Source organism: Manduca sexta, chromosome 20 (genome assembly GCF_014839805.1).
Source record: "Manduca sexta isolate Smith_Timp_Sample1 chromosome 20, JHU_Msex_v1.0, whole genome shotgun sequence".
Classification (NCBI taxonomy): Eukaryota; Metazoa; Arthropoda; class Insecta; order Lepidoptera; family Sphingidae; genus Manduca; species Manduca sexta.
In genome coordinates this window covers 6069724-6092120 of record NC_051134.1, presented here as the reverse complement: position 1 = coordinate 6092120, position 22397 = coordinate 6069724, and the positions used below count along the sequence as shown (strand labels likewise).

Genomic DNA, 22397 nt, shown 5'->3' with positions numbered 1-22397 from the left:
TCTAATTTACGTAAGAATTCCTAAGAATTTCGAAGGTATGTGAAGACTGCCAACTCGTTTTGGAAACCGGTTTTGAAATTGAACCCAGAACCTCATGGATCACAGCCCAAGGGCTTCCCCTAGACCAATAAGGCAATATCTATAAAAATATAAAACTAATAAGCTTTTCTCTGTCCATCCTAGTAATTTTTTTCTCTACTCAATGGCTTTTTTGTTCTTGGTGTTGCCAGTTTCAAATTTTAATTAATACCAATACAATTGCTGTATATATTCCAAATGATAACAGAAATGTGTCTAATGATTACGATTTTAATGCTATTCTATACCAGCCTTAAAAGCCTAAAGGATACTTGAGCGGTGTTTATATTGGTTCGTAAGCAGCGCTTAACATTTCCATCGCATAGTTGCCTGCGACATACAAGCTTACTGTTGGATCAGACGATAGCCTAATTTCTGTACACCTATATTAGTCCTTGAAGCATCTCAGCCTGGCGTTGCTATGGCAACATTGACATTAGATGTTCAGTCGCATATTTAACAATATTAATCTCTTAATCATGTCCTTAAATCGTAATATATGAGTACTTACAATACTTGCCATTGCCAGAAATGAAAAATCGCGGACAAACAAACAGGACACAATACGAAACACATACCAGTTACAAATATTTTTTTTGGTAATGACTAAAGACTTAAAAGAAACAATAGGGAATCTATCTATTCGTTATATAAAGATGAAGAGTTTGTTTGTTTGAACGCGCTAATCTCATGAACTACTGGTTCGAATTGAAAAACTATTTCTATTGAATGCGCTACGGAAATGGCTAAAGTTACACAACAACCGTGTGTAACAGACTTATTTTTCTTAAAAAGTTTTAAAAAATAAATTTTAGTATAACAATGTACCCCCTCCTTCCCTCCACCACGTCTGTATGCCTGTCCGAACGCAATAAATTCAAAAACTACTCAACGCATTTCCATGAAATTTGGAGCCCCAGAGAAAGACATAGGCTTTCTATTCCGGGCAAATATACAGCGGGATTTTAACCCCGGAAACGTGAAACGTGGGCGAAACTCTGAGTAAAACCTAGTCTTGTAAAAAAGTTGTTGCTCACGAATTTTCAAGGGAACACGTTGTCCCGATAAAAAAAATACTATGAACTTTTTATTTACGAAATCTTGTTAAGTTTGTTGTATGTTGTTAGGAACAAATGCAACCGCTAAACGAATTTTGATGAACTCCGATCGACCTGTTTTTTCATGTACACATTTTTTTGTCTCAGATAAGTACATAGCCGTATTTACCACGAGCGTAGCTGGGAGCAACACCTTGTATATGTATTCCACGATACAACAGTATTTACGATCATTTGACGTCAAACCTAGGGTCCAGCGTCTGCGCGAGGTAATGCGCGCTTCCGTACTGTGAATAATGGCCGTAATTCGCGCCAATTACATCCAATATGCACCCACTTTGCACCCACTTTGCAACTTTGTTTTCAACACTTATGACGCGAGATTGGATGATCGGTTTAAGATCACTTAGTTATTTTTAAATGCCAGAGTTACTGCTATTGACATTTTAGTTGTTTTCGTTCTGCAACACAATTGTTAGGGGAGGTTTGATTAGATATCTTTGATTGATAAGTGTATTTAACACTAGACAAAATTTAATTTCTCTTATAACTATTTATAATTAAGCTTAATTGTTACTCCTAAATTTTATCAAGATATTTTACGGCTTTAACTATAAACTAGTTTTTACACACACATACACACTCCCGCTTTTTATCCTCAAAGGGGTAGGCAGAGGCGCAACTGGTGCACCCACATTCCGCCATGTGTAATGTATATTCCATCCCCATGAGACGATTGATGATCAAGATGATAAATTCCAGGCTCCGGGACGATACTGAGTAGATAAACTGAATATCATTTTGCCCCACCCTGAGATCAAACCCGAGACCTCAGCACTACAGCCGTACTGTAATACGACGCCAGCGAGGCAGACAAGGCTTAAGGCTTAAGTCAGTTTTTAATAATCAAAAATAAAATTTGCATTAACTGATGCTATTATTGAACACGTATTTAATGAAAAATACAACAAAAAACCCGATTTCATAAAATTATTCGGTCATAATTCTGGTTTTCTAGTGATAATGTCTGTTCATGCAACTTGTTAATCTTCACTGTCTTATCGTCATATTATAATTGTTTCTTACACACATTTAGTATTCATTGATGACCGTCAAACTGACGTGATCTATATAACTTACTAGCTTTTGCTCGCGGCTCCGCCCGCGTTATAAAGTTTTTCAGGCTAAAGTTTTCCGTTATAAAAATAGTAGTTTCCCGGGAGCCTATGTTCTTCCCAGGGTCTCAAACTGTCTCCATACCAAATTTCATCTTAATACGTTAGGTTGTTTTTGAGTTTAACACGTTAAGGCATACAGATGCAGCGGGGGACTTTGTTATATTATTTAGAACTTTTAAGTGAAACAATCCCGTCATACATCATTGTTGCATAACTTTAACCGTTTACGCAGCGCAGGCAACAGAAGCTCTCAAAACTCATAATTTTCCCCGTTTTTACAACATGTTTCATTACTGCTCCGCTCCTATTGGTCATAGCATGATGATATATAGCCTATAGCACTCCAGGAACAAAGGGCTATCCAACACAAAAAGATTTTTTCAATTCAAACCGGTAGTTCCTGAGATTAGCCATTACTGCTCCGCTCCTATTGGTCATAGCGTGATGATATATAGCTTATAGCGGTCCACAAATAAAGGGCCATCCAACACAAAACGAATTTTTTAGTTGAAACCGGTAGTTCCTGAGATTAGCCATTACTGCTCCGCTCCTATTGGTCATAGCGTGATGATATATAACTTTGAGCACTCCACAAACAAAGGACTATTCAACACAAAAGTATTTTTTCAGTTCGAATCGGTAGTTCCTGAGATTAGCCATTACTGCTCCGCTCCTATTGAATATAGCGTGATGATATATAGCCTATAGCTCTCCACGAACAAAGGGCTATCCAACGCAAAAAGAATTTTTCAGTTTGGACCGGTAGTTCCTGAGATTAGCCATTACTGCTCCGCTCCTATTGGTCATAGCGTGATGATATATAGCTTATAGCGGTCCACAAATAAAGGGCTATCCAACACAAAACGAATTTTTCAGTTGAAACCGGTAGTTCCTGAGATTAGCCATTACTGCTCCGCTCCTATTGGGTATTGCGTGATGATATATAGCCTATAGCACTCCACGAATAAAGGGCTATCCAACGCAAAAAGAATTTTTCAGTTTGGACCGGTAGTTCCTGAGATTAGCGCGTTCAAACAAACAAACAAACAAACAAACAAACAAACAAACTATCAGCTTTATATAATAGTATAGAAGTATAGATAGCGGTCCACAAATAAAGGGCTATCCAACACAAAACGAATTTTTCAGTTGAAACCGGTAGTTCCTGAGATTAGCCATTACTGCTCCGCTCCTATTGGGTATAGCGTGATGATATATAGCCAATAGCACTCCACGAATAAAGGGCTATCCAACGCAAAAAGAATTTTTCAGTTTGGACCGGTAGTTCCTGAGATTAGCCATTACTGCCCCGCTCCTATTGGGTATAGCGTGATGATATATAGCCTATAGCACTCCACGAACAAAGGGCTATCCAACGCAAAAGAATTTTTCAGTTTGGACCGGTAGTTCCTGAGATTAGCCATTACTGCCCCGCTCCTATTGGGTATAGCGTGATGATATATAGTCTATAGCACTCCACGAACAAAGGGCTATCCAACGCAAAAAGAATTTTTCAGTTTGGACCGGTAGTTCCTGAGATTAGCGCGTTCAAACAAACAAACAAACAAACAAACAAACTCTTCAGCTTTATATAATAGTATAGATTACCATGTGTCCATTATTATACGCGGGATTTATCAAGATTTTATCTCATCATAGCTTTTTCATTTACATATAAATATTCTAACTGCATAGTTATAATTAATTTTCTTTTGGTAATTAAAACTATTAGTATATACTCATTAAACCACCGTAAATATCTTTACCTACAAATAAAAAAGGCTCTTATACTTAATTATTAGTAAAATAAGAGTAACACGACTCGAATTCACAATTCCCTTTTACAACTCTGTACTCAGACACCCAAAGAAAAGAAACGTTGACAAATGCCAATGATGTTCAATTTGTGGAGAAATCAACCAATTGTAGATTCTAAGTCGGCTGCGTATTACAACTGCGCAGAAACAGCTGCCCGCTCACTTTCGACTAGACCATTTCAATGTCGCGGTAAGATAATGCGCTTCATTATATATGTTTTTGTACGCACTTGCGTATTTATTTTACGTCAGCATTTAAATAGTTTTTACAACGTAGACTAGTAGGCGTGCAAGTGAATCTTCTGTTAGGTGAGCTCTTCTTCTTAATCTTTCTCCAATTACTGAGGATCGTGATTCCTTCTGCGTCTTGAAATTTGTTTCCAGTTGATACGATCCGTCGCCTGATGTAGGGCGATGCTGATGGGGATCCCCAGGTGTTAGGTGAGCCCAATTGGACATTCCCAATCTTAAAAGAAAACATCATGGCTTTGAATAAATGAATCGAATGTTGCCAGAGATAGGTGTCAAGCTGTCATCACACGTCGCTTCTTTGCGAGTTTCTTTGTAACCCTAGTACGGGTTGGTAGACTTCACATACCCTTAAAATTCTAATGTAGGATTTTTAGTTGTGTCTGTTTCCTCATGTTGCTTTCCTTCACCGTTAAGGGATAATTAATAAGCAATACACACTTAACTCAGCGCTGTGATTGGTTATGGACTAGACAGAGGTCTGTCTCGACAGTTCGTTCATTTCCCAACTTCGCTATTGTGCGTATGTTAAGTCTATAACACCTAGAATTTATATTAGCTACAATATCAAAACGGAACACAACAGTGCACGCACAATTATCTACGTCAGAAAAATACAAAGCTGTTCCATTCGCACGAACTTTTGTATATGAAAAAGCACTCTCCAAATAGTAGGTATAAGATGGGTTTAAGTTGCATAGATAAGGACTTTTCTCAATTCCAAGTAACAGTTTAATAGTAATTTCCCTTCATCAATATTCTTTCAAAGGTTTTCCTTTGATCAGTTCCTCTAATATTCGCAGAAGCGTTAATTAATTTGCTTCCTATACCAAGAAAAATGATTGAGACTGGCTACAGCGTAGCAGATTAATAACTCTGAGACGGAGGTCGTATATTCGATCTCAGTGGCACGCATCTCTGGTTTTTTGAAGTTATGTCTATATTCGTGTGATGGGAGCTGTAATTGGATATTACTATTAAAAATGGTAACATTTTTGAAGACGTCTATATAAAAAAAACGAAGAAATTAAAAAGCGGCGATAGCCTAGTTGGTTGTGGAACGGACTGCCGAGACGAATGTCCGCTGGTTCAAATCCCAAGGGCACACCCCACTAACTTTTCTAAAAAATTATGTATGTATTCTTTGTGAGTTATCGTTTGCTTTAACGGTGAAGGAAAACATCGTGAGGAAACGTGCATACGTGAGAAATTCTCTATAGGAATCTTCGAGGGTGTGTGAAATCTACCACTAGGCCAGTGTGGTGGACTAAAGCCTGATCCCTCTCAGTAGTAGAGGAGGTCCTTACCCAACAGTGGGACAGTATATAATACAGGGCTGATATTATTATATATATAAAAAAAAGATAAATATGGATGAAATTTGGCAAACAAAATGTCTCGGATTAACATAATACAGACTACTTTTATTCTGGTAAAGTACACAGTACTTAGTGGTAGTTCTATCACGCGGAACGACTATCATGCAAACAATTTACTGGTATGATCAAGTATCATCATCTCATGGAAATGCCATTTGCCGCCATGATATAACTTTGCTGTTGCGTTGTTAAGTGGGATTTCCTAAGGCCAGAATTTTTGTTGCCTCCAATAACCAATAATGCACCAGCGCCATGTTCAGCAATCAGCATTCTAAATGGTCATGATAATTTTCCGTCTTGTGAGTTCTTTGACATTCGTCGGTACAAAAGGAATATATATAATTCAACGTTTCGGATTACGGATTTACTCGCTTACATTTGCAAGGAAACTTAGTTGTCGGATCCCGTTAATATCACGAGCAAAACGACAGGTTGGTATCCAGGTATTTAATAATACATTTGCTACTCCGCGTTCGTATACGCCTAAGTTATAGTGCGCGCTGAAAACAAACACAAAATGTCAAGTGCCTACTCGCAGAGGACGAACGAATGCAGCGGAATGCGTATTCAAAACAAGTCTCTCGTTGTCGCATCAAAGAATTATAAATTCGTTATGTTCGAGATTTTAGAGGTCAACCAGCGCCGTTCGCGTTGCCTTCTGACCTTTCACATCCTGCCCGTCCCTCGTCTGGTAGAATGCCGAAATGCAGCGAGTGCCGAGAGCCGCCGCTCCTGGAACGCTCCCGAATCGTGACATCGATTATACGCGAGCGGAGCGCGGTAATCGACTAATGCGATTACGACACTATAAAATATTATGGAGTTAAGTTACGTAGGTATTTGGAGTTGCGAATTGGCCGATCGCCGCTCGGTCGGCGCGGCGCGGCGGCTCGCGGCCCGCGGCGGGCGGCTGGCGGGCGCGTCGCTCGCGCGCTGGCCGCAGTGCCGCGCCGACCGCCGCGCGACTCGCACGCGACCGTGTCGAACAAACCCGTAGCCGCCACTCGCGCCTGTGAACCTGTGCCCTGTGTGAAACGTCAAACGTCCCAAAAGTACGTAAACACGCCGGCCGGGCCGCAAGCGGGCTCGCGCGCCTCCGCACCGGCGCCGCCGCGGCCTGCTCCGTGCACCGCGCGGCACCAACGCGTGCGTACACACTGCATGCCCGTTGCTAGTGATAGTCCGCGTTGCACTCGGCAGGTGCTCGCTGGTTCTTTATTAATTGAAAAGTGATTGTAACGCGGTCACGGCCGAGGCACACATGTCCGGCCCAGTTTTCACGATCGTCGCCTCCAGTGTATTCTGTTCCATTTGATTTTCTTTGTTTACCGCGGGAGAGGTGTGCGGAGTGGCGAGTGCCACGGGACGCGGTGCACTTGTTGATCCTCCGCCGCGGCCGCCGTCAGCCACGCACGCACTATTCACTATTTTGGCAAACGTAACTTTATGTAACACTCAATCTACACAACTCCATTCAGTTTTGTCGATCGACATCAGACCGGCGAACAGACCGCTGCCTTTTTAACGAACCAAATTGAACAATAAAGTCAAAAGCGAACGTCGCTGAACAGACGGAATGCTCTCGTCAATTCATACACTCAAACTCAAACAATTGCAATTTATGTTTGCGTTTACGTTTACCCTCGTTTTGCAGCGGTTTGAATACGCACATCGATATAATGACGCCCGACTGCACTATTACATTAACTATCCGATAAAAAGTAACACAAATGCAACAGCAATTATTTATACCAAGAAACAGTTTCTTGGTTTTATTGCAGTATGAGGGTAGGGATCTTTATCGCCATCTCTCGACACTGAGAAATGATCCGCAGCGAGCAGTAGGTTTAATTTCGTTGCTAGATCTCCGTTTGGGTCGGATTGTATGGCGTCATTCCGATAATCCCCGTTCTATTTATCTTCGGATGACATTTTGTGAAGATTATACATAATAATAATAATAATTCTGTTATTAAAACGTGACTCGGCGAGCTAATCCCCTTTGTGTTCGGAGAGGTTTCTGTTATTCGTTGTGCTAGCGGCTGTTGTGCGTAATACCTATCATTCTATAAACTACGCTTTGTTGAAATTCACGGTGATTGTTCTCTTTTTTTGGGATATATGTTTTATTTCGACACGTTCAGCCGATCTAGACTTTACTTTCATAAGTGACACGGTTTGGCCCAATTTTCGTGTTGGAAAGGACGCGATTGCCTTGGATCTGTTCACGTCACTTGACTATCGCCCATATACCACCGTCCTACCGCGTCCCAGATATGATTCGTGGCAGTTTTTACTGTACAAACATTGCAAGTTACAAATCTAAGTTCTAATCTAAAACATTATGAAACGTTTAATTTAATTTATTTTACGTAGACGTATAATTTACGTCTGGTATTTAGGAATGCATTTGGTGAAGTTAGCTCATAAATTCTAATAGCCAAGTGAATGTGAGCATTGGTTACCTAGCGCATACTAACTTTAGTTTATCTTTTCTGAGGGCTTAGTTTATATCAATTCTGTCATCTACCATTGTTACAATTTCGTTTGAATCAAAATATACTTTCATACACTGTAAAGGGACTTCAAGTTGTTTTAATTATAACTATATCAGACTAGTCAGTATCAAATTTTTTTCTTTTGATAATTCATAGGCGTGAAACTGGATTATAATAGGTATATTAGAAATATTCGAGCTTTGTGTTAAAAATAACGAAAATCTGTCAAATACTGAATGTAGTCAAACAAGTTTAGATAAAAGGACAAAGAGTTCTTTCATGTTAGAAAAAATTATTATTTTTGTTTGCCATAAATTCGAGACATTATTGATATTGCGTCGTATCTGGAACTTTCGATTTTCCGTCGCGTACCTAAATATTTGAATTCTGAACAAGTTGCTATTTATCTTAATGTATAAATGCGATCTAGTGACGAGTCTAAAAATGGAGTTAGTTGATTAGTCTCTTGAAATACGAAATTACGATCTTTTTATTACTTCCGAACGTCCTAGCTTATGCAACTTCATATTAACTATCTACTATATTTTTAAAACCCGTCTATTTATGCATTATATATTTTTGTGTTTCTCTAACGTAATTATTGACTATTATTTAATCAGATAAAAGGAAACTTATAATTTTTAAATTGTTGATTGTTGAGTTCATAAACTTTGTTTTAGTACAGAACATGTATTGCGATTAACTTAGACTTTGCAGATTTTTATTTAAGTGTTGTGTATGCCGCACGCACTTAATTTTATATTCGCGTTTGTCTACAAGAGCGTAGGCAGTGATGTTTTCACCTTTATATGGCATTTACGAGCTATCAAACCTATATAAGGAAACTGGTGTTTGTAACATCGAATTTATTTCTTAAACTTTGTCTTTATGTTTGCATTAATCAGTATTACTTTTGCCAAATTTCCGGCTTGGAGTGACAAGGTTCTATTCTACAAAGCTATTTAGGAGATATAGAATCTTTTAATACTAGACAATCGTAGCGCATAGTCTATTATGAATGACTTGTTCAGATAATTTATATCTTCTGTATGAATTATATCCATATGGAAATAGCCTTACTATTTCGCCGCAACAGCTGTTTTCATAGAAACTAAGCCGCCAGGCTCCTTGTGATTATTGTAAGAAGAAATTAATTTTAATTGCATCTCATAATTGAACAAGATAAACTGAATGAACAGGCATGAAGAAATAGGACTTCGCGGAATAATTTTCACATTGAAAATTTTTTTTCTACCCACTAATAAAATACCTACGCTAAAGTTAGAATAACTATACCTATTTAAATTTGATATAATCATAATATTATTCATAAATCCATGGCCGCCACTCTCTTTTTGCACTGTATTCAGAAAAAAGTTTACCGAATTTTTGTTTCACGGCATTACAAAATTTTTAGCATATTCAGCATCATACAAAATATCACGCCGCTTTCCCACAACGGTAGGCAGAGAGTGAATTATCAACATGTCCACCTCACGTATCTACCTTCATTTCATTCAGTCCCATCGCATACATCGGATTCCTGTCGGTTTAGGGTACTTTTGACCTGCCTTTTCCTCAAAAGGTCAGAGATTTGGCATTCGTATTTGCGGTCGAACCGTGCCGACTATTCCATCCGCACTCGCTTCGTCTGCTCCCTCGGTCTAATATTCATCCTCTACAAATATTTAAATTAATGTGAATATTGAAATGCTATAACAGATTGTTGCTGAAGGGTAAAAGATTTCAATAAAGACTATTTTTCTGTGTAAAGTAGTTCATAATTTTCGATCGTTTATATTGCTATATCTTGGCATTTACTTCCAGACCTTAACTATTTGAGTCATGCTGTAATTCATTTTGGTGGAAATGATGGTGGCCTTATTTACAGATATTATTAGATTGTCGACTACTTAGTAACTCCACGCTGAGTGATGACGTAGATAGGTTGTTTAAGATAATGAAACAAGCGGTATACTGAAGTGTTTAGTGAGAAAGGTAAAGGCAATTAATAAATAATAAATAATTTTAAGCTCACGCCTTTTTGCTAAGGGGTGGGCAGAGATATCATTAGTGTATTTAATCCAAGCTGATGTTTATCGGCAAATTATTCAAATTAGTTTGAATATTTCGAAGTGTAAAACATACAAATTATCGTTGCCTGAGCTGGGAATCAAATTCGTCACCTCACGTACAGACCAAGTACGCACTACTAAAACTGATATATTCACCGCTATCACCAATACAGGAACAATGACGGATACGCTGATATTTTAAAAGGGTAGATAAGAGTGTTTGTCGTCCAACAATTTTCGGAAATTATGGCCACCATAAAATTTCTTAATAACTCTATCCACCCACAGATGGCGTGAAGATAGCGTTTCCTACCATTACAGGTGATATGTAATTGTGGTATTATCGCGGCACCAATCATTGTAATGCTCAGCGATTACCTTATGTACATACACATAAATGTAGATAATTTTGTTCGAGAATAGTTTTTTTATTGCTACAAACTGCGCGGTAATTCTGACTGAAAATACATCGATACGACAACACACACATCATCACGCAATTATCCCGAAGGGGTATGCAGAGGCGCAACCAGGGCACCCACTTTTCGCAAAGTGTATGCCGTCCCATGTTATGTTAGCGGGCAAACCTATCGCCATATCGGGCACAAATTCCAGACTCCGAACTGATACAGAGCAGAAAAACCTAAATATCACTTTGTCTGACCCGGGATTCGAACCCAGGAGATCAGAGCGCTGCCGTACCGTGCATGCAGTATACGCCACCGAGGCAGTCGATCGGCAGAAATCTATACGACTATGTTTAAAGAGTAGTCGTAGTTCTAAGTTTTTGACCTTCATATGAGGAAACGGGAAAGAGTTTTGAACCGCGTCTGGGTAACTCAGGGTCCATCCAGTAACACAGACTAGTATATCAGATGGACCTTAGAACAGAAACTTCGCGTGATGATACAATACATGAGGTCTAATTAACTTTATAGTGCCAGAATGGAAAAGTCTATACAATTTTCGAAACTAAAGCAAAAGAACCGACTTGTATAGCCTTCATACCTGTACTAAATCATGACAAAAACTAAGAAATAGTCTGACCTGAACATTAAACCTAAGATTTGACCGGTAAAAGCCATTATATACTACCAGTAGACAGATCCGGCAAGATTAAATTTCTAAGAAGATGTTGGCAGCCATCACATTGTCTCTGAATATGCATAACAAAGCGACACCAAACTCAAATTATTGGCTTTATTGAGTTTACGCGTGGATTATGGATTAACGTAACTCAGTTTAATGGAAATCTCCATCTATTTACTTACCTTAGATAACTTAATAATAATATCAGCCCTGTATTATATACTTGCCCACTGCTGAGCACGGGCCTCCTCTACTACTGAGAGGGATTAGGCCTTAGTCCACCACGCTGGCCTAGTGCGGATTGGTAGACTTCACACACCTTCGAAATTCCTATAGAGAACTTCTCAGATGTGCGGGTTTCCTCACGATGTTTTCCTTCGCCGTTAAAGCGAACGATAAATTCACAAAGAATACACACATGATTTTAGAAAAGTCAGTGGTGTGTGTCCTTGGGATTTGAACCTGCGGACATTCGTCTTGGCAGTCGGTACCATACCCAACTAGGCTATCGCCGCTTTTTAACTTAATCAATGTAAATGGTCTATACTACCACTTGATTCTAGTTTCGTTAATATCAAAAATGATGATTTTCGAAATAAAAGACCTATAACCAATTTTCCGTTTCCCAATTATCGTATTTTGTAAAGTATTTTAAGAGCTCAAAGGGCAAAATTCCATTTGCCTACTAAAATACAATTTATGCTAGTAAGGTCCCTAATTTACTAGACTGTTCGAAATAACTTCAAGACCTGAAACACGAAAGCTTTTTGAAATACTCATCGATATTTAGGAAATTTCAAACGCGAAAGTGGAATTTGACTTGATGCCCTCCAAAGATCCCTGGGAGATAAATTGAAACGTCCTGAGGAATAGGCGCCGTAATTTATTCATGAAACTAATTAATGAAATTAATAAAACAGAGAGTCGCAAAGGTTATTTTGTGGACGTGCCCTTACTTAACGATAAGTTGTTGAGATGACATTATAATAGTCATTCCTGTATTATATTTTCCTTTTGTTAGACACAGGGTTTGGTTTTTGCGAGAGTTAAGTTTTTCATTCTACAGCCGGAGCCAGAAGTTCACCTACATTTCCCTTATCACATGTCTCTTGTTGTCCTTGGTAAATAAGATGTTAAAATTAAACTACTTTTCGGATTTTATCGCGGTTTTAATATTTTACTTTTCTCTCGACGTTTCGAAGACTTTGCAGCCTTCATGGTCACGGGGGGGGGATAATTTTAATGTCTAACATTCGCATAAGCATAAGAAATCATTAAATAAGATGTTTCATTTGATTGGGAATAAAAACTATTCATCCAAGAATTCGAACTCAAAGCCGATTTGGCTCTCCAAACGAGCTATCAGCATACAAATAACCATTATTATTATCTTATTGAATAGTTTGAGTTTACCTCACGCTGCATGACTTCAGACGGATCAAAATGGGTTTTAGATAAATGTCAAAGATTGCAGATAACTACTATTGTGGCCGCACAAAGGACCACTACAATAGCCCGTGTTCTAGGATGTCTGGAAGCTCTTCTAAATGGAACAATACTGATTCAGTAGTTTCGAATAACTAGTTTTAGCCCATTAAAACCTTTCCTAAGATAAAATGTTTTCTTTAAATAAAACTCTAATAAATGCATCGTCTAAATCGGTAAAGCGGTTTCTCAGATTAGTCATAACATAAAAAAGGCATGTTCAAGTAAAATATAGCCTTAGTAACAAATCTTTGCAGAATATAAGTAGTATATTACCGCGCTCGAACAAAATCTTCACATATGACTTAAATATAGTCATTTTTGTTTAATTGTGGTTAAACTAGTTTTTAAAACTGTACATAAAGGGTCAATGGTTTAAATGTGATAATTCATTGTTGTATTCATATATTAGTAAAGGTTATTGTTTTGTTGACAAACAATGTGCACGTTTGTTTAACATAGTACGGTTCATTTTAGGAAAACAATTTATTCGTATGTGAGACTGCATTGTTTCTACCTATTTTCCCTGGTTCGCAAGAATTCTGCTCTAATTGAAGGAGTCGCTTCTGTAAAACGGAGTTTTGTGAGAAAATCGTTTTAAGAACTCGTGTCATTTATTCATATAGATTTATTTTTATACTGTAACTATTTTTTGCTCGCAGCTTCGCCCTCCTGAAGGAGTTTTCCAGGATAAAAGTCTCGCTATATACTTTCCCAGGACAGAAAGTAGTCTATAACCTTCCCAGGATGTTACTTTAACTATTTCATAAAAATTCGTTCAGTAGATGTTGGCAAAATCGATAGCATACAGACAGACGGAAAAGGGGACTTTGTTTTATACTATATGTAGATTACGTTTAAGCAAAGGGTACTTACTCCTAATAGGACTAGGAAACCATTGTACTAAAATACCATGTTGCAAGACTTTGTAATTCATGCAACTTTGGGGAAGGCGTGGCGTATAATGACATGTTATCTTCGAAAACAGATTCATTTTATTCAACAGAAAAGTAAAAATTTTAAAGAACTAAAAATATATTTTTTGATTCCCCTTTGTACATTTGGATATCCCACATAGTAGGATAGGTCATGACAACGCCAGGCCTTTGTTAGTTGTTTTCCTAAAACGTGAACGGCTGTACAATAGAGCAGCGAAATAATATGCTACGGATTGCGTGTTGTATGCACCAAGAATGCCAAGGTTGAGTCATTTTCACTTTTGTTCACTGATATAATATTGCTGGCGGCTGCACGCGGATTTGTTCGATATCACGGAGGGAATGTGGTGTAATAACCATTTGGGAAAAGGAATACTGCATAGGGCTCAATATGTAGGTTTGTTCTTTGAGTTAGCATTTAGTTTGAGTGTAATGCAGCGAAGTCCAAATATAATATGGGATGTGTAACACGTTTAACAATGGTAGCCAGAGTTATCTTAGCTTCTATTACGTATATGGTTGGTTATGGAATTTGAGTCTTTGGAACAAGCCACTGTGGCAGGTTTTCCATTGTGTACGATGGTTACAACGTAAATTCAACACTCTTCCACTAATTTCTTATTTATTAAAATATTTGGTTCGGAACCCTTCAGTTCTAATCTGACTTGTTATTATAATACCATACTTATATGTTATCTACATACAATGTCCAATGTATATAAGTGCTCTTGTGTGTTGACAATATGTAAGTGCTTCAATAGGTTTTGTTCTAAATATACAGCATAATCTATGAAATGATATCTAGTAGCAAATAGTAAGCTTAGTGCATTGGGTTTGGATCTTGGATATAACCTAGTCTGCTATGAAACACGTCACTGCTACCCATGAATAGTGGATAGTATTGATAATCAGCTCTGGATTTCGGAGTCTTGGGATGTTTAATATCTTTAACCATTTTGTGTAATATAAAAACAACAATGGTCTTTAGAAGTGATGCAACTAGTAATTTACCCCGAATTTACTTTAGTCCAAACTGTGACATACAAGTCAATGAATTTGTTTCATGTAAAATAATTATATTTTTAAAAGACCTTACGATCAAATTAAAACTTAATTGGTGCCAATAATCATATCAAATTAATAAGGCATATTCCTTATATCAAGTCCTGTTCTTCATTTTGTGTTCCATATAAAATACCTAACTGCTAGGTGCCATTAAGCAAATCAGTACAAAGACCTGTTACTCAATTTATTCAGAAACTCCAAGGGTGTTGGTGATTAGGTTGTTTGATAAACCACCTGTCCATCAACCCGCATTGTCTGCACGGCCCAGTTAGAAGCTGTTCTAGTAAATACCCATACTAGCTGTTACTACATAACCCTGGTCGCATACCAGGATTCCTGATAGGTATACGCAAGATAACAGTCGTGAAAAATATAGACCATTTCCATAGTACAGATAAGAAAGAACAAACAGTTCACCTTATTGTTAGAGATCTGTAGTCGATTTATTTTTATACGAGCATGGCAGAGAGACCGCACTGCACCTGATGGTAAGTGGAGTATGATCTAATAGAATGTCGACTGACGTGAGATGACTGCCCCTCGACAGTCGACACAATTATGCCGGCCTGTTGAGACCGGGTATACACAGGCTGACCCCGGAATGCGTTACACTTACCGCGGCCACTGTGGTGGGTTTTAACACCTTGTGTACGGCAGTGGCTATTCGGGCAGATATAAAATATATCCTATCACCAGCAAATGTCATTTAGCATTGTGTAATATGTATGGACACAATTGGAAATCCTCCGATTCAATCCTTTCCGATCTATAAGGATTTGGGTGGGAATTTATCTAAAATAACATGAAGTTTAAAGCAAATTTATTATCTTTAAGCTCACTAAAATTACCGCTGATCCAAAATCGACGGCGATTGTACTTAGGTGACCTATTTTCCATCGACGAAGTCTTCTGTCACAAGCATCGATAAAAGCCTTCAAAGTGTAAAGCGTCACCAAGAAAACTTGTAATTAATGTCATTAACATCCTGAGCTTGACAGGTAACAGGAAAATTACTGGAAAATTAATATGTAGGTGAAGATTTATTGAGACTAGAGTTAGGCTTCTAGGTTGTCTAGAAGGAATTATGAGGCTTTAACTGTCTTTTATTAGTAATCAAGGTGATTTGTGAAACATATTCTTGTGCTTCGGAATATGCACTTATAGGTATTCATGTTAGATAAATTAGAAAATGATTTATAAGATTGAATTTTTTTGAGATCGATGGTCATCTACAATTGCAATTTTAATTCCATATGGCGTTAGAAATTCAGCGACCATGGTTGCAAGGATCTCAGCAACCTCTATCTTATTTATCATGAACTTTTGTATGCTTTTTTTTATCTTGGATTACTTTATTAATCACAAGCATTTTTCTCCAGAAAAGAGCTCACAGAACCTATTTATTCAATATACCGTGTTATCGAAGGTTCTTTATATAATTCTTCGTACCTTCATGGCAGTTGGTTTGGTTATTAGTATGCTAAACGTGGGTGTAGATAGCATTATCAGCTTTGAATATTTGGAACAAGCTGCGATACTTATACGTATTACTATGGATCGATAGTCGCTGGATGTCGAGGTTTTGGTTACTAGAGTGCGAGAGTCTGTGTGGATACCGCTTTGTCGATGTTTGTCGTTAAGCAGCAGGTAATACTGTTAGGTTTTAGTTCGAAAGATATGAGTAGTTGTGATGATTGAATACAGGCCGGCGTAATTGTGTCGAGTAGGGGTATCTCTCATCAATCGATACTATCTGGATTCAAGTCCCTTATCATCAGGCACAGTGGGGTAATTTTGACATGACCCTATTTATAGTAAAGTATTGGAAATCAGTAAAAACTTAGGATGACAAAAGAATGCGGTGTCGTGCAGGGGCCTTATTCTCTATCCCGCACGTTATTTTGACAGTGTGTAACAAGCCGTAACACAACGCATCATGTTTAGGACTATAGAAATTTGGCTTACAGGATACCATTCCACACACATTTCTCGGAGATAACATGACACGGCCGCGTTACGCGTTTACACTATCATACAGAATAAGGGCCCAGTTGGTAAATCAATACATTTGACTACTATTTATGGCGTGGTACTTAGTTATTCAGTTGTGGAATAATAAAAAATCGATTATTCTCAACATGTCTGTTCATGTTGAAGCGTTAGTGAGAACAAACACTTGTTTTGAAGTGTTTTTAGAAACGTGCATTTGTTACTTAAATTGGTAGTGTGATATACTTGAGGGGGATTTCCCTGAAGAGATGGACGTGTAGTCTTTATATATACTTATGATCAAGAGTACGCTTGAGCTGATGATGTGTAAAAAATAAATTACGATAAACTGACTACAACCGAACTATTGGTAAATACGGTTGGTAATACGTATATTGTAATGTCGACAATCGAGAGATCAATCAGCCTAACACAGATAAAAACGGCACAAGTATGTAATTTTTTAAGTAAGGTAGTGGTATCTCGGGCCGGGCAAAGTGACATTGGGCTTTTCTGTTCAGTATCAGCCCAGTCGCTGGAATTTGTGCCCCGTATGGCAATTGTTTTGCCCCTTATCACATTGTAGGAAGAAACATATATGGTGAAACTTGGGTCCCCTATCACCTCTGCCTACCTCTTTGGGGATGAGGCGTGATATTTTTTGTAAGTATGGCAGCCTTACTCTACGATCAGGAAGGTCGTTGTCCTATTTCCAATTGTTTTACTACCCTCGGCGATTTGTTGAGCATTTGTTTTAATGAATTACCGAAGTTTCTCGGGTTTCTTGTAAATAGGTCGCAGTTGCGTGCAAACTGGAAACTCGGAACGTTCGCTTTCGATATGACGTTAACTATGTTGTTATTGCTTTGGTTTGTTAGGATTTCAGAGTTCCGCCCATATCCCATATAATTTGTCAGATAGTTTATCACATCTCAAGTCTTTGATGTACCAATTTCGCTTCTTTTATTCTCACCAAATTATTATTATGGTTTACTACATTGTGAAATATTATAGTTTATTGTGTTGTGAAATATTTTTATAATATTTATCTGAATATTTCTTGGTTTAACAAAGCCCTTGTTTGATCAAAAGTCAGCATAGTGACCTCTACAAATTCCTAGCTACGTGACCTAAAGGGCGTAGGCTTCTAACCGTCTACATAGTCTGAAGCACTACATGGGGATTTACTATTATTAATATCTGTGGCATTCTCAAGCTTAAATCTTTGAAAGCGCTAGTTTCTGGAACTACTGTTTCGATTATGAAAATTATTTCTGTAATAGGAAGATACATTTACTAGCTATAGACGCACAATACGGTTGTGTAAAATGTGTAATACTAAATACTGATCTCAAAATTGAAGGAGTTGGCTAAAATGAAAATCCAATGCACAGCTAATACGTTTCTAGACCAATCTAAGATTTACGTAATTTAGTGGACAAAGGGCTGTCAGCGCAGATGAAGTTGGTACAGATCGGTTACTTTCACCAGCGCAGGCGCATGATGCAATCGGCCATCGATCGCCTTCCCTCTCAGGTGGATGCCGACTTGTTTACTATTGTTTACTTTCTAAACTGTTACATACATGTACAATAAATTGATCTAGATGTCGTGTGTTGTAATTGGTCATATGGATACTTCGATGTCTAATAACTCAATGAAGTCTTCACGGCTTAAGAATTAACATCTGATACTCGGCTACTTTATCTGTACAGACGGAAGGTTACATCATATGGGGCTCGCTCCTTTAGCGATTTCCCATGTTTCAATACTTAAACCCACAGACATTTATCGGTGCATATCCATTTACCAGACAAAAATGAAATGTATCTATTCATATCAAAAGATGTCGCTTTACAATGAAATACCCGGTATATTTCCAGCCGCCAAAGCGGCCACTTACAGTTTGTCAAGAAATTTTCTTTGAATCCAGCGAATTGAATGATTTAAAATGGAAATAGTGAAGCCGCGTCTATAAAAAGCCCTCGGTTTTCTAGAATAATTTCCTTGAGATCGTACCCGTAGTAATTTTGTTTTTTCGTAGCCTTTCTGCAGTCTTTGGTTCGACATATCTTGGATGTGGGATGATGAAAGATAAAAGCAATTATATTAATAAACCAGAATAATATCAGGACTTCTTTGAGGATTCATTTTCTTACTTATCGCATTCGTTATCTCCCTTATACTTTGTGTAATTACGTATTAATGTCTGTGATGTTATTACTAGAAACACGTGAATTGACTTTGATCTAAAAATATATTCACCAACGGAAATAAGCTTAGCTTATCATGGTAGTTGCTTTTCTGTCTACCTCTTCTAGTAAACCGCGTGAACATTTTTATGTGATGTATTAATTACAATTGAATATAGACAAAATATAATAATCAATTGATATATAAACGTCATTGGTAGAAAACACGTATATGGGCCGCTCAATCGCTTTGTCTCTTTCTACAGTCAGCTCGTTCAGCAGCGTTCTTTCTTTGCGATCAGTTTTGTGTGTAGCTAATTCAATTCTCTATACCTAAATATTTCCAATACTTTGTATTTCACTTGACATTATAGACAAGTCAGTTCAATAATTATTCAAATAGGTTTTAAAATGTCAATCATTGTGTCCTAGATTGCATATAATAAGAGTGATTTTAGACTTTTTGCCCTGAGCAGTTGAATTCATATAAGTGCTGGATTAAATACGCTAATACGTTAAATAGTTGTAATGTATGTCTGTTTGCAGATTGTAATGTTATAGAATGATGAAGCTAGGCTATATAGATGTTCTGTCTAGGAGACAAACTTAGGTCGCGAGTGAATTAGACTTTTTTTAAATATCGACTACTACTTCCCGAATATGGAAAAACTTCCCTAAAAGTTATTACAATCTTACATTACTTAAAGTGCTTAAAATATGTTTCATACAAGCAGAAGAGTATGTAGTGTACAAAATTCCATAAGGCATTACTGGCAGATTTATACATGTAAGTTAAGGATTCGAATTGAATCTTGCACTTCACGATTTACAAGCTTTAATCAAGAATAAAAGGCGTTATATATTTCTTGAAACATAAAACCAAAAATCGTTTCTAAATTTTCAAGAGTTAAAGCGCCGCAAAGTCGATAAACTTATTCCTATGAAATTTACAGTTGCTTCAGCTACTACGAAACTGACAGTTTCATAGTAGGGTAGTGTTCCTTTATAGCATCTTAACACCGTCTATGCGGTGCCTTACATTTTTCATATTTTTTTTCCAAAGTACAATACCCTCACGCATGCATAATTTATATATCGTAACAAAGATATCTTATTCATAATTTGATCATAACCGTTAGTTATTAACGATTAACCCAAAATCTGGGAATACGCAGTTCCCTTTCACAAGGACTATTATATTAGGACCTTTATAGGATTGTATTGTGTGAATATCATAACTTGGGGCTCACCAATGAATATTAAAGTTAGTATCCGAGAGAATATTGTAGTATGCCTACAACTTGTGTACCTACCAGTCAATCTCTGATCTAAGTAATATGTAAATCTAACTCGCTGGCGGCTTCGTTCGCATTTCGCAAGATCCATACCTTCCTTGGGATGAAATTCGTAAGATTAATGGCTTAATACTCTACTGACGATTTTTAGAACCGTTTCAATATTTCCCGCATATTTTTAAGATTTAATCGCTAAATTTGCTTCTTCATTATATTACTTATTGCTGGCAGTTATGCCGGCGTATATTTTCTTGGGAAAGACACCGCATTTTTCTGAATGAAAAGTTGTTTACGTAATAACCTATGACGTGGTTAAACTTATCCAAACCCATTCATCCATAAATCTCGACTAAATCATAACTTCCATACTATCAAAGTAGTCGAAAGCTTAACACAAGATTTGAGGCAAGTCTTTACCCTCGCAAATTTGCTACAGTGTACCTAAATTAAGATTATATATTCTAAATATAATGACTAGTCCATCCACAACAGCTTTTGAGAAGCGAACCCAGGGCATGGCGCTAGTGTTTGGTAAATTGGCTCCGCGGAGTGTTCCAAGGCTGACCGGTGCGAGTGCGGGCTGCACGCTCGAATTAATGCACAAATCCATAACATTCTGTGATATAACATTTATTAAGTTACTAACGCGACTTCGGTCACGTTTCATTTTGAAATAGATTTAGAGTTACCGTAGATAATATGCATTATTGTAATTAAAGGTATGAGTCAGTTTCTTTTTGCAATATGAAGACTTGAGTGGTTGGATTTACGTGTAGTAACTCTTGGTTGGTGTTACAGGCTACTTTCAGGACTTAGGCAACAACTGTTAGTTGCTTCGTATATCGCTGCACGAAAATCTTGCAATTCTTGTATTATTTATATAATCCCTAGGTATATTATTTCCAGCAACAGTTTGCGTGTTGTGAAAGGATGATTCTTTCAAATCCTAACTCACACGTTTATTATAATCAATCACGTGTGCAAAAGTATTATCATTCATAAATTCGCGGAAGACTTATAATCAAAATTAGTCTTTGAACCTTGTAAAGTTACTACCTATATGTGTCAGCTCTGAATCATTTACTATTTAAAAAATACTATTTCAAAAGTAAATATAGAATTGGTTAAGAATTCAATATCCTAGTGTTTCTGGCAGTGTTTAGTGATAATTATAACTACTAAATTCAATATAATAAACAATCAATCAACATTAATTAGTGTGCAAGAGACAATAAGTGTTAAGTTGGACGGTATTCCGTTATTAATTAATGACAACGATAAATGAGAACTGATGCGCGAGTGTCACGGTTGGGCTCAACGCGGAAGTGCCAAATTCGCGTGCGCTCATACTTCTCGACCCACGACCGCTACACGCGCCATTGATTAAGCAACGTAGACTAGCCACACATACGGGGTTGGCGTACTTAGCTTCTCAGAGGACTAATAGACGCTTCTCGCTCGCATGCCGTGTAAGACGGGATTTTAATATATTTTTTAAGCATTGAAAAAGTGTTCTGTCATTGAGGATTTGAGCTTGCGCCCCTTGCTCGGAGCGCGTGTGTGTGGTGCGGTGTTGCCGCCGCTGGGCCAAACCAACTGCGGGTCGAGCCGGCAAAATTCATTATCACCTCAGTCAACGCATAAGTGTTTGTTTTTAATATGTCGTCAAGTAGATCGATGCGAAAATGCAATTCAACTAAGTTTAATCAAGCCAACTCGCAAAAGGGGTCACCTAATGAAGGCGATACTCTGGGTAATGAAATTGGCCGGAATAAACCTTGCTCTTCTGCTAATAAATGTGAGGTAACACTGAGCCAGAATAATTTTCTGACTGAGAAGAAGTTTCGCGAAATTTTTAGAATTGAAATTTCTGCATTAAAGGAACAAAACGATTCAGTCGTATCCCATATCAAAGATTTCACGGAACAAATTAATAGTTTCCAGGAGGCTATTGGATTTTTTAGTGAAAAATTTGATATTATGCAAAAACAACTGGATGAGAAGATGTGTCT

At 37.6% G+C, this 22397-nt stretch overlaps 1 protein-coding gene across 3 annotated transcripts in view; it reads left to right on the top strand.

The window, feature by feature from the left end:
* The first annotated feature begins 6682 nt into the window (after positions 1-6682).
* The window catches only part of LOC115443534 (terminal nucleotidyltransferase 5C), a 197414-nt gene continuing 181699 nt past the window's right edge, over positions 6683-22397 (top strand). Inside the window, exon 1 of one of the 3 annotated variants that reach the window (XM_030168979.2) lies at positions 6683-6811. The gene's annotated coding sequence lies outside the window, so the exon portion shown is untranslated. Of the gene's footprint in view, positions 6812-6879; positions 6960-22397 lie in introns of those variants that run through there. The other 2 variants (XM_030168980.2, XM_030168981.2) reach the window with 2 other exon arrangements.